The 12,300-nt window shown below is 43.5% G+C and overlaps 1 long non-coding RNA gene across 1 annotated transcript in view; it reads right to left on the bottom strand.

The window, feature by feature from the left end:
• Positions 1-432: 432 nt before the first annotated feature.
• The window catches only part of LOC125090721 (uncharacterized), a 34,190-nt gene continuing 22,322 nt past the window's right edge, over positions 433-12,300 (bottom strand). Inside the window, exons 5-6 of the long non-coding RNA XR_007124457.1 lie at positions 10,856-11,014; positions 433-2,214 (exon numbers count right to left, since the gene is read on the bottom strand). This is a non-coding gene — a long non-coding RNA (uncharacterized LOC125090721). The remainder of the gene's footprint in view (positions 2,215-10,855; positions 11,015-12,300) is intronic.

The raw sequence follows: 12,300 nt of genomic DNA, 5'->3' as shown, positions 1-12,300 counted from the left end.
GCTGTGTCTCTATCAAATAAATTTAAATAAAATCTTTTTAAAAATTTTTATTTACTTATTTGATAAAGAGAGAGAGCACAAGTGGGAGGAGCAGCAGAGGGAATGGGAGAAGCAGAAGCAGGCTCCCCACTGAGCAAGGAGCCTGATGCAGGGATCTGTCCAAGGACCCTGAGATCATGACCTCAGCCAAAGGCAGATGGTTAACCAATTGAGCCACCCAGGCACCCCTTCCCCTAAATCTTTGACAGTGTCTTTACTATCACTGGAAACCTCCTCTTACACACACACACACACACACACACACACACACACACACACACACAACTATCTTCTATGGAACATTTTAAACATACATACAAATCAAGAGAATAGTATAGTGAAACTCAAGATCCACCACCAGCGGCAATAATTATCAATGCCCTGCCAATCGTGTTTCCTTTTTTAAAGATTTACTTATTTATTTTAGAGAGAGGGAGAGAGAGAATCTCAAGCAGACTCCCCACTGTGTGCACAGCCCGATGCAGAGGTCCATCCCCCGACCCTGAGATCATGGCCTGAGCTGCAATCAAGAGTTGTTGGACGCTTAACCAACTGAGCCACCCAGGTGCCCCCAATCTTATTGCCTTTATGCCTGTTTATTTATTCTATACTGTAATTTTTTTCCTTTTTAAAAAAATTGAGATAAAAGTCACATAACGTAAAATTAACCACTTTGAAATGTACCACTCATTGGTATTTAAGTACATTCATGACGATGTACAACCATCTCCTCCATCTCGTTCCAATGTTTCGTCAAGCCCCAAAGAAACCATAAATCCATTAAGAACATACTCCCTCCCCTGTGCCCCAGCAGTCACTAATCTGTTGTCTGTCCCTATGGATTTACCTATTTGAGACACTTCATATAAAGTTTTGTTAAATTTATTTAACTAATCTCTACACCCCATGTGAGGCTTGAACTCATGGCCCCAAGATCAAGAGCCCCACGCACTTCCGACTGAGCCAGCCAGGTGCCCCACCCAAGATACCTCATGTCAATGAAATAATCCAACACGCTCCCTTTTGTGTCTGGCTACTTTTGCTTAGCATACTGTTTTCAGGTTCATCCAGTTCATAGCCTGCGTCAGGATCGTATTCCTTTTCCTGGCTAAATAATATTCCATTTCATGTAGATGTACTGCAGTTTGTTTCTTCCTCCCTGCATGGACATTTGGGATTGTTTCCACCTTTTGGCTATTTTGAATAATGCTTCTAGGAACGTTGTTGGACAAATATTAGTGTGAGGGCATACTTTCCATTCTTTGGGGCACACACCTAGAAGTGGAATTGTTTTAAAGGCGTCTGGAATTAGTTCGAATCCAGTATGGTAAGACACGTGTACATAGAAACCACTGTCATGGAGGAAAAGGTTCACACTAACAGATCTCTAGGAGCAGAGGACACAGGGGCACAGGAGAAAGCACCAGAGTCATGTAGGAGGCAAATGGAGGGAGGGAAATGTGGCCAAGAGACTTTACTTTGGTTTCTGGCAGAAGGAACAGCCAACCAGCATAGACAGAGTTAGGGTTGGTTAGTGAGGCTGGGTCATGGGGGCTCTGTCTAGTTGTGTGGTGCCTGGCCACGGGGTGACTGGGGCAGTGGGAGAGTGGCCCCGGCTGTGAGAGCCCCAACAAGGAGGTGGCTAAGGGTGTGGACCCTGCACTGGGTGGTTTGCGTGTGAAAGGTTCACTCACAGGATACGTGGATTGTTTGTTATCTCTAGGAATGAGCTAACCATGGGGGTGGGGGCGATCTCCCCAGGATCAGCAACGCCCTAGATGTCAGAACATCAAAATACAGAAAATAAAAAGATGGGCTTAACCTCCTGACTCCTAGGGTAATTCTGCATTCATCAGTAAGGGAACGGCCCCTCAATTTCTTACAATGGAGCTCCACCATTTTCCATTCCCACCAGCCACGTATCCAAACCGGGGATCAGGATTCTGATTTCTCCCCGTCCTCACCAACACTGATTATTTTCATTTTGGTTTGTGTGTTTTTTGAGAGGGAGAGACAGACTCATAAGCGGGCTCCATGGCTGGCACAGAGCCAGATATGGGGCTTGATCTCACTGCCCTGAGATCAGGCTGGGTCGCCTGGCTGGCTTAGGTGGTAGAGCATGGGACTCTTGATCTCGGGTCATGAGTTCAAGCTCCACGTGGGGCCTGGAGCTTACTAAAAAAAAAAAGAAGAAAAGAAGAAAAAGTGAACCCTAATGTATACTACAGACTCTGGGTAATAATGACCCTAATTATACTACAGGCTCTGGGTAATAATGACATGTACATTCATCAATTTTAACACACGTACCCTTCTTTTTTTTTTTCTTAAAGATTTTATTTATTGATTTGACAGACAGAGATCACAAGTAGGCAGAGAGGCAGGCAGAGAGAGAGGAGGAAGCAGGCTCCCTGATGAGCAGAGAGCCCGATGCGGGGCTCGATCCCAGGACCCTGGGATCATGACCTGAGCCGAAGGCAGAGGCTTTAACCCACTGAGTCACCCAGGCATCCCAACACACATATCCTTTTATTGGGGGGTGTTGGTAATGGGGGAGGCTATGCATGTGTGAGGGCAGAGACTACATGGGCGATTTCTATCCCTTCATTCTTGCTCTGAACCTAAAACTGCTCTAAAAGATAAAGTCTATTTAAAACCCAAAATTGGTCTAGCATCCAGATTTTCTGGCTAGGATGGCTTGACCTTCACCATCTATTACCACAGTTTATAAAATCTGACTGTAATTAGTTTCAGTAAAGAGGTTTTTCACATCTGTTATCATCTTTACTCAGCCTGAAGAACTTCAGAATTTCTTATGTGGGCCTGTTGGCAATGAATTCCCTCCTCTTTGTTTTTATTTTATTTTTAATTTTTTCTTGTCTTTATGTCTTCCTAACATTGCATTGTCATCAACATTTTATTATAAAACTTTTTTTTTTAATGAGAGAGAGCAGGGGTTGGGGGAAGAGGGAGAGAGAGAATCTCAAGCAGGCTCCCTCAGGGCTCGAACTCACGACCCTGAGATCATGACCTAAGCCAATATTATATTAGTTTCAGGCATATGACACAGTGATTTGACACTTATACATATATATATATATATTTTTTTAAAGATTTTATTTATTTATTTGACAGAGAGAGAGAGAGTTCACCAGTAGGCAGAGAGGCAGACAGAGAGAGGGGGGGGAAACAGGCTCCCTGCTGAGCAGAGAGCCCAATGCAGGGCTCGATCCCAGGACCCTGAGACCATGACCTGAGCCGAAAGCAGAGGCTTTAACCCACTGAGCCACCCAGGCACCCCCACTTATACATATATATATTGTGACATGCTCAGCATGGTAAGCGTGGCTACCATCTGTCACCATCCAAAATTATTACAATATTATTGGCTGTATTTCCTCTGCAGCACTCCACATCCCTGTGACTTTTTTTTTTAAGATTTTATTTATTTTGACAGAGATCACAAGTAGGCAGAGAGGCAGGCAGAGAGAGCGAGGAGGAAGCAGGCTCCCCACGGAGCAGAGAGCCCGATGTGGGGCTCGATCCCAGGACCCTGAGATCATGACCTGAGCCGAAGGCAGAGGTTCAGTAAAGAGGTTTTTCACATCTGTTAACCCACTGAGCCACCCAGAAGCCCCCCCCCCACCCCGTGACTTATTTTATAAGGGAAGGTTGTACCTCTTAATCTCCTTCCTTATTTCATCCATCTCCCAACACCCTCCCCTCTGGCAATCGCCAGTTTGTTCTCTGTATTTATGGATCTGGTTTTTGGTGGTTTACTCGTTTTGTTTATTATTCCACATATAAGTGAAATCATACAGTGTTTGTCTTTTTCTGTCTGACTTACTTCCCTTAGCGTAATACCCTCCAGTCTGTCCATGTTGCTGCAATGGCAAGATTTCTTTTCTTTCTTTGCGGCTGAGTAACGTTCCATTGTGTCTATATCTCATCTTCTTTATCCATTCATCTACTCATGGACACTCGGGCTGCTTCTATGTCTTGGCTATTGTAAATACCACTGCGATGAACCTAGGAGTATGTCTATCTTTTTGAATTAGTGTTTTTATTTTCTTTGGGTAAATACAAGAAGTGGAACTATTGGGTCATATGGTATTTCTATTTTTACTTTTTAAGGAACTTCTATGCTATTTTTTAAAAAGATTTATTTATTTACTTGAGAGAGAGAGAGAGCATGAGTGGGAGAACGGGCTGAGGGAGAGGCGGGGAGAGAGAGAATCCTGACCAGACTCCCTGCTGAGCATGGAGCCCCGTGAGGGGCTCAATCTCCCAACCTTGAGATCGTGACCTGAGCTGAAACCTAGAGTTGTAAAATCAACAGACTGAGCCACCCAGGGGCCCCGTATTATTTTTTATAGTGGGTGCATCAGTTTACATTCTCACTAACAGTGCACAAGTGTTCCTTTTTCTCCACACCCTTGCCCACATTTGTTATTTCTTTTATTTTTGATATTAGCCATTCTGACTGGTGTGAGGTTTTGTTTTGCATTTCCTGATAATCAGTGATGTTGGCCATCTTTTCATGTTGGCCATATTCATGTCTTCTTTAGAAAGAAGTCTATTCACGTCCTCTGCACATTTTAAAAATTGGATTATTATTGGGGTGCCTGGGTGGCTCAGTGGGTTTGAGCCTCTGCCTTTGGCTCAGGTCATGGTCCCAGGGTCCTGGGATCGAGCCCCACATCGGGCTCTCTGCTCAGCGGGGAGCCTGCTTCCCCCTCTCTCTCTGCCTGCCTCTCTGCCTACTTGTGATCTTTGTCAAATAAATAAATAAAATTTTTAAAAAAATTTTAAAAAGTTTAATAAAATTGGATTATTATTATTATTTTGGGGGTGTTGAGTTGCAGAAGTTTTTATTTATTTGGATATTCACCCCTTATAGACTCTATCATTTGCAAATATCTTCTATGTAATGGGTTGCCTTTTTGTTTTGTTGAGGTTTTCCTCACTATGCAAAAGCGTTTAGTTTGAGGTACTCCCAATTTTTAAATTTTTGCTTTTGTTGTCCTCGCCTGATGAGACAGATCCAAAAAGATATTGCTAAGACCAATGCCCAAGACATTACTGCCCATGTTTTCTTCTAGGAGTTCTATGGTTTCACGGCTTACATTTGGGTCTTTAGTCCATATGAGTTTATTTTTACATATGGGGTGATTACATGATCAAGTTTCATTCTTTTGCAAGAAACTGTCCAGTGTTCCCAACACCATTTATTGAAAAGACATGGAAAGGTTTTTGACAATGAAATCGATCTATTTAATAGATAAAAAGAGCATCAGATTTTCTAGCACATCTTCAGCAAGTTTTATTGTTCAAGAAATGTTTTCATGTAACTTGCTGAATTTTCTCGTCAAAATGCTCACTTATTTCGTAGCAGCTTTACTGAGATCTATTTTCATATCATAGAATTCAACTCTCTGAAAGGCACGATCCAATGGTTTTTAGTATATTACCAAAGTTGTGTGACCAACACTATGATCAATTTTAGAATGTTTTCATTGCCTTTTCCCCCCGAAAACCTGTATTCATTAGCTGTCACTCCTCTTTCCACCCCCTTCCTCATCACCTACCCCCAAACCTAGGCAACCACTAATATACTTTCTGTCTCTATAGATTTGTCTGTTTATGATATTTCATTTAAATAAAATCATACAATATGTGATCCTTTGCGACGGGTTCCTTTTACTAAGCATAATGTTACCAAGATTCATCTGCATAGCATGAACGAGGACTTCATTTTTTTTTGCCAAGTAATATCCCATCATAGGGATATGCTACATTTTATTTCCTCATTCATCAGTTGGATAGTTGGGTTGTTTCTACTTTTGGCCATCGTGAATACTGTTGCTATGAACGTTCATATGCAAACTTTTGCACGGAGCAGAATTGCAGGGCTGTATGTTTTAACCCACTGAGCCCCCCAGGTGCCCCTTTCACGTCTTTTTAATTGCCGCCATTAGAGCGGGTGTCAAGGACTAAAATACTATCTCTGTGGTTTTGAGTTGATTTGAGTGATGTTGAGCATCTTTTCCCATGCCTACTGGTCATTCAAATATCTTCTCTGGAGATTTGGAGAAATTCAGATCCTTTGATGATTAAAACTGGGTTATTTGTCTTTTTATTATTGAGTTGTAAAAGTTCTCTAAGTAGCTGAGATACAAGCCCCTTATCAGATGTATACATTACAAATATTTTATCCTTTTCTGTGTGTTGTCTTTCACCTTCTTTTCTTAAAAAAATATTTTGTTTAAGAGAAAGTGTGAGTGAGAGAGAGAGAGAGAGAAAGAGCACAAAAAGGGAGAGGAGCAGAGGGAGGGGGGAAGTAGGCACCTCATTTTTCCCCTTTCTTAGTAATATAAGCCTTAGAGGTACCTGGGTGGCTCAGTGGGTTAAGCCTCTGCCTTTGGCTCAGGTCATGATCTCAGGGTCCTGGGATCAAGCCCCGCATCAGGCTCTCTGCTCGGCAGGGAGCCTGGTTCCTCCTCTCTCTCTGCCTGCCTCTCTGCCTACTTGTGATCTCTCTCTGTCATATAAATAAATAAGTCTTAAAAAAAAAGTATATCTATCTATCTATATATATATATATATATATATATATATATATATATATATGCATTAGGGGCACCTGGGTGGCTCAGTTGGTTAAGCACCTGACCTTTGGTTTTGGCTTAGGTTGTATCTCCTGGTTATGGGATCGGGCCCCGAGTTGGGCTCCGTACTCAGTGTAGAATCTGCTTCAGATTCTCTTTCCCTCTCCTTCTGCTTCTCTCCCCACTTGTGAACTCTTTCTCTCTCTAAAATAAATAAATAAATAAGCACATAAATAAACAAAATCTTGAAAATAATAATAATGTAAGCATTAAAAACGATAAGTCTCCAACTAGCATTATTTGGCTGCCTCCCACAACTTTTGATATGTTGTGTTTTCATTATTATCCAATTAAAACGTTTTTTTATAATTTCCTCCGTAACTCCTTCTTTGACCCATGGATTAATTAGAAATGTGTTGTTTAGTTTTCAAATATGGTTTCCTGGATACATTATTGTTTCTGGCTTTAACTTAACTCCACGGTGGTTGGAAGAACATAGTCTTTAACATTTCAGTCTTTACAATGTAGGGAGCCGTTGACCGAGCACACAGGGTGTTGCACGGGCCATATGATGGGTGTGCGTTTGGGGAAAATGCGTGTTTGGCATTTATTGGCTGTCGTGTTCTGTATGTGTCAGTTACATCAAGGTGATTCAGATCTCCTACGTCCTTGTTGATTTTTACATACTTGTTTTATCAGTTACAGAGACAGCCGTGTTAAACTATCTGTGAGTGTAGATCTATTTCTCCCTTGACTTATGGGTAAATTTTGCTTCATGGATCTTTAAATTCTATTACTAGGCACATACATGTGATTGTTCTGTCTTCCTGGTGAATTACTATGAAATGTCCCTCCTTGTATTTGTATAGTATATCATTTCCCATCAATTTCCAGCCCCTCTGGGTCCTTATTATTTAAAATGCGCTTTGGGGGGCACCTGGGTGGCTCTGTGGGTTAAAGCCTCTACCTTCAGCTCAGGTCATGATCCCAGGGTCATGGGATCAAGCCCCTGCCTCTCTGCCTACTTGTGATCTCTGTTTGTCAAATAAATAAATAAAATCTTTAAAAAAAATAAAATAAAATGCATTTTTGGTAGACAGCGGGTAGTGGAGTCTTGGTCTTTTATCCGGTCTGACAATCCCTGTGCGGAAAAAAGTAAAGAAGGATAGAACTGAAGCCTAGCCTTCCGAAAGCCCAATTGCAAGTTAACCTTTGGTTGGTTGGCTTCTGGGAACTTGATTCTTGGTGTGTTCCTAATCAAGGGTTAGCTGATAAGGATGATTCACTGTATCCTGAACATCTGCTTTCCTTTAGGGAGTCTGGAATTTTGATGTATTTGAGGCAGAGGCCAGCCTGGCCAGCCTCCAGTAAAACTCTTGGTTTTATGTTGAGTCTGTAATGGGCTTCTGTGTGCAGGAACACATACACGTGTTGCTGCCTTTTCATGGCTGGTGGAAGTGTGTGATCTGTGTGATCTCTCATGGGAGGGAGAGAGCATGAGGAAGCCTGCGTATGGATTCCTCCAGACTCCACTTGAGTCTTTTTTTTTTTTCTTACAGTCCACAGGTGTATGCTTAATACACCAGTGCATCTATAGGACTACCTGCTGAGCCCTGAGTCCTTCTTGTGAATTGTGGAATGTAGGGATGGTCTTGGGGCCGTTTACATTTAATATAATCACCAATGTAATGGTTTAGGGTTGAAATCTACTATTTTATTTGGCTCCTGCTTATTCTACCTTTTATTTTGTTTTTGTTATTAGTTCCTCTGTTCCCACTTTCCTGCCTTTTTTTGGGTTAATTGCATATTTACTTTAGTATTTCTTTTAATTTACCTATCTGCTTTTTTGCTTTATCTCTTTATCTCTTTTTTGCTTTATCTCTATCTAATACTTGTGGATTTATTTCAAAATCTTTTAAAAAAGATTTTATATATTTATTTATTTGACACAAAGAGAGAGATAGAAGAGAGCACAAGGAGGGGGAACAGCAGAGGAAGAAGGAGAAGCAGGCTCTCCACTGAGCAGGGAGCCTGATGTGGGGCTCGATCCCAGGACCCTGGGAACATAACCTGAGCTGAAGGCAGAGGCTTTATTTAACCCACTGAGCCACCCAGGTGTCCCTTTGCATTACCTTTTTAGTGGTTACTTTAAAGAGTATGATATAAATCAGTAACTTTTCAAAGTCAACTTAGAGCTAATATGGTACCATTTGGCATAAATTCTAAGTACTTTGCAGCCACATAGATCCATTTCTTCTCATTCTTCATGTTATTGTTATCATATGTCTTACATCAACCTATGCAACAAACCCCATGATAAAATATTTTCGTTTTTGCTATAAACAGTCATATGTGTTTTACACAAATTACCAGGAAAAAAGATTGCTTTTTTTATTTCCCCACATATTTATCATTCCCGATGTTCTGCATTCTTTCCTAAAGATCCAGGCCTGTGATCCGGCCAAATAGCACTCATCAGTCTTCATATGTGAATGAGGAGTTCCCATCTCATACCCACAAACTCAGGTAAGTTCCTTTTTTTTTTTTTTTAAGATTTTTTTTTTTTATTTGACAGACAGAGATCACAGGTAGGCAGAGAGGCAGGCAGAGAGAGAGGAGGAAGAAGCCTCCCTGCTGAGCAGAGAGCCCAATGCGGGGCTCCATCCCAGGACCCCGGGATCATGACCCAAGACGAAGGCAGAGGCTTTAACCCGCTGAGCCACCCAGGCACCCCCAAACTCAAGTAAGTTCTTGACGATGCTTTTAGGCTGGCACACAGGGTAAGGATCCCTAAGCCCATCTTATGGGTAGGAAAACTGAGGCCCAGGGAGAGTTAGTACCTTGACCACTCAGTTAGTAAGTTAGTAGAGCTGAAAACCAAATCTAAGTCTATCAACCCTTGGTCCAGTGTCTCCCCTTGTTTCTCAAAGGTTGCAGAATAATCAGAACCATCCCTGTTGTATAGGCAGATCCACCTGTTGGAGTTAAGATATTCTAGGAGATCGCATCCATGAAGAGGTCATCCCTTGTAAGGAGCCATTCTTTAGTGTTGTCCATAGTGGCAGAGACCGGGGAGAGGATGAGTAAAGCGGGCTTTCTTGTGTGCCTTGTCTTCTTGCTGAGATGATACGCCTCTGGAGGGCAGGGATGGTTCATAGGCACAGCATGAGGGTTGGTGTTGAGCTAATGAACAGGGGCTATTTCCCAGGAGTCTTGGGTGGATGGGACATCACTCTCATGCCGTTGCTCATTTCTGCGCAAGGCTTTGCAGTGTGCAAAGTGCTTTCGTGACTGTCTCATGAGAGCTTAGAGGAAGAGCCCGTAGTCCAAGTCCACACGCCCCTCCAGGGCTGAGTCAGAGCACTGGCTCCTGCTTCCCAGGGCATGCAGCTTCCTTGACCCACACTGTGTCTTGGAACCCCAAAAGCAAAAGTTTCCCAAGTATGCCAACCTACTCCAGGAGTTTTGGGGTCAAGCCCATGAGAAGCACGCGTTTGACTCCAGACCCAGCACTTGGGTATCCTTGGGCAGGCCAGAGACATCCAATATCCCGAGGGCTGTCTCAGGTTTTTCTGCTCTAGGGAAGAAATCCAGCTGTGTCCGTCTTGCAGAAAGAATTGTTCTTTCACTTCTTCTTTTAGTGAGGTCCTCAGCCACCAGATTTTGTGGATCAGCAGAATCTGATTCTTCCTCGGCTTCTGGATAGGGGCTACTTCTACCAGGAGAAGGACAGGACCTAGCCTCAAGCAAGCCAGGAAAATTGGGCTTCCTGTCTCCTTCTGCCCCTGGGACTCCCTGCCTTCATAGGATGTGGCCTCAGCTGTGGCCCATCTGAAGGACCCTTGTGCATTGCTCAAAGGCCTTTCCTCCTGCACCCACTTAGCTTTCAACAAGCGGTGGGTTAGTAAATATTTTCCAACTTCCGTGTAAACACCAGTCTTTGTCTCCTTGCATCTCTCAGAACTGAAGGACCCTGTGCCCTTTTAGAATGTTTGTCCTGGGGCTCTCCCAGTGGTCCACAAGGCAGGCTCACACCTGCCTGGGAGGGCATCTCTTTCCAGCTCCACCTTCAGTGATATCAGGTGGAAAGCTTGAAATCAGCCATCTTAGGGGTATTTATACCATAGGGACCAGCCAATGCTACAAATCAGAGCTTCCCCCCACAGAGCGAATTGTCCTTGACCAGCACATCACTGGCTCTGTCTTACCTGTCTGTCAACCAAGATCTGCCAAGGTGCTTGCTGATAATCTCTGGCGTTGGTATCAGCTGCTTCCATGCGGAATTCCTGAGTTCTCTTCTCCAGTATGTCCCCCCGGCCCCTAGGGTGATGGCAGGTGATGGCAGATGAAAGTCCAGCCAGCAGGCCCTGAATTAGCAAGAAAAAGGGAATATGGGCAGAGCATGCGTAGTTTCTGCTACAAACTGATAGACACACACACACAGACACACACACAGCAGTTTACTTTAATACTCGTGGATTTATTTCAATGCATATTGGAGAAAATATAGCCAATATACTAAACCTGGAATTTCAGGGATATTTTTGGGTGAAGTCAATTTTTTAAAAAACCATTAAGTATATAACAGATTGGGTGGTGGGCACAAATGGTCAAAATTATGGAGATAAGAGAATAGATGAAGTTAGTTGTGGGTGATGGGTTCCTAGGGAAGCGTCTTAGGCAGGGGAGGGACCAGGGCTGGTTTACTGGTTTGCATCTTTTTTTTTTTTTTAAGATTTTATTTATTTATTTGTCAGAGAGAGATCACAAGTAGGCAGAGAGTCAGGCAGAGAGAGAGGAGGAAGCAGGCTTCCTGCTGAGCAGAGAGCCCGATGTGGGGCTCGATCCCAGGACCCTGGGATCATGACCTGAGCCGAAGACAGAGGCTTTAACCCACTGAGCCATCCGGGTGCCCCTGGTTTGCATCTTAAGAGGGGCTTTCTTGTCCCTGTGTGCAGAACACCATGGAGGGAGTCAAGCTGGGAGGCAGAGGAATGAATCTGAGAAGGAATGGAGAGGTCCAGGGGTTGTTAAATAGATAGAATCAAGAACAGTAGAGCCATTATCCGATATGGGGAGGGAGGATGATGGTGTCTGCTCTGGACAGGAAGGAATGCTACATCAGTTGCATTTGGGACAGGACAGGTGGGGCACCATGTGCTATCCAGCCCCTGCGCCCAACCTCTCAACCTCATCTCTTCCCATCATCTTCCAGAACTCAGCACATCCCACTATTTATCAGGTTTCTCCCTGCGCATGCTCTTCCCCTTGGCCTGGAATTCCCTTGACCCTTTGTCCCCCTGGAGCTCCTGCTTGTCCTTCTCTATGCAGAATCGCATATTCCAGAGCCCTTGGCAGGAGGGTGCCTTGTACCTTCCTTGTACCTAGAAATGACTTCCCATTATTGGCATTTACTGCAGGTTAGACACCACACCAGGAACATGTACAGTCGTTCTCTCTCTCTCCATCTTCATTGTACCCCTGGGAAGGAGAAGTTTTCATGCCCACTTCCCAGGCCTGAGTCCAGGCCTAACAGCCATGCTCTTAACTCCTCTGCTCCCTGTGCCTTATCACACTATAGTGTAATTATATGTCGATGTATCTTTCTTTTAGTGGACTCTGAGCTCTAATGGCATTGAGTCTAAAACGAGTC

Source organism: Lutra lutra, chromosome 18 (genome assembly GCF_902655055.1).
Source record: "Lutra lutra chromosome 18, mLutLut1.2, whole genome shotgun sequence".
NCBI lineage: Eukaryota > Metazoa > Chordata > Mammalia > Carnivora > Mustelidae > Lutra > Lutra lutra.
This window is presented reverse-complemented; position numbering and strand designations above follow the sequence as displayed.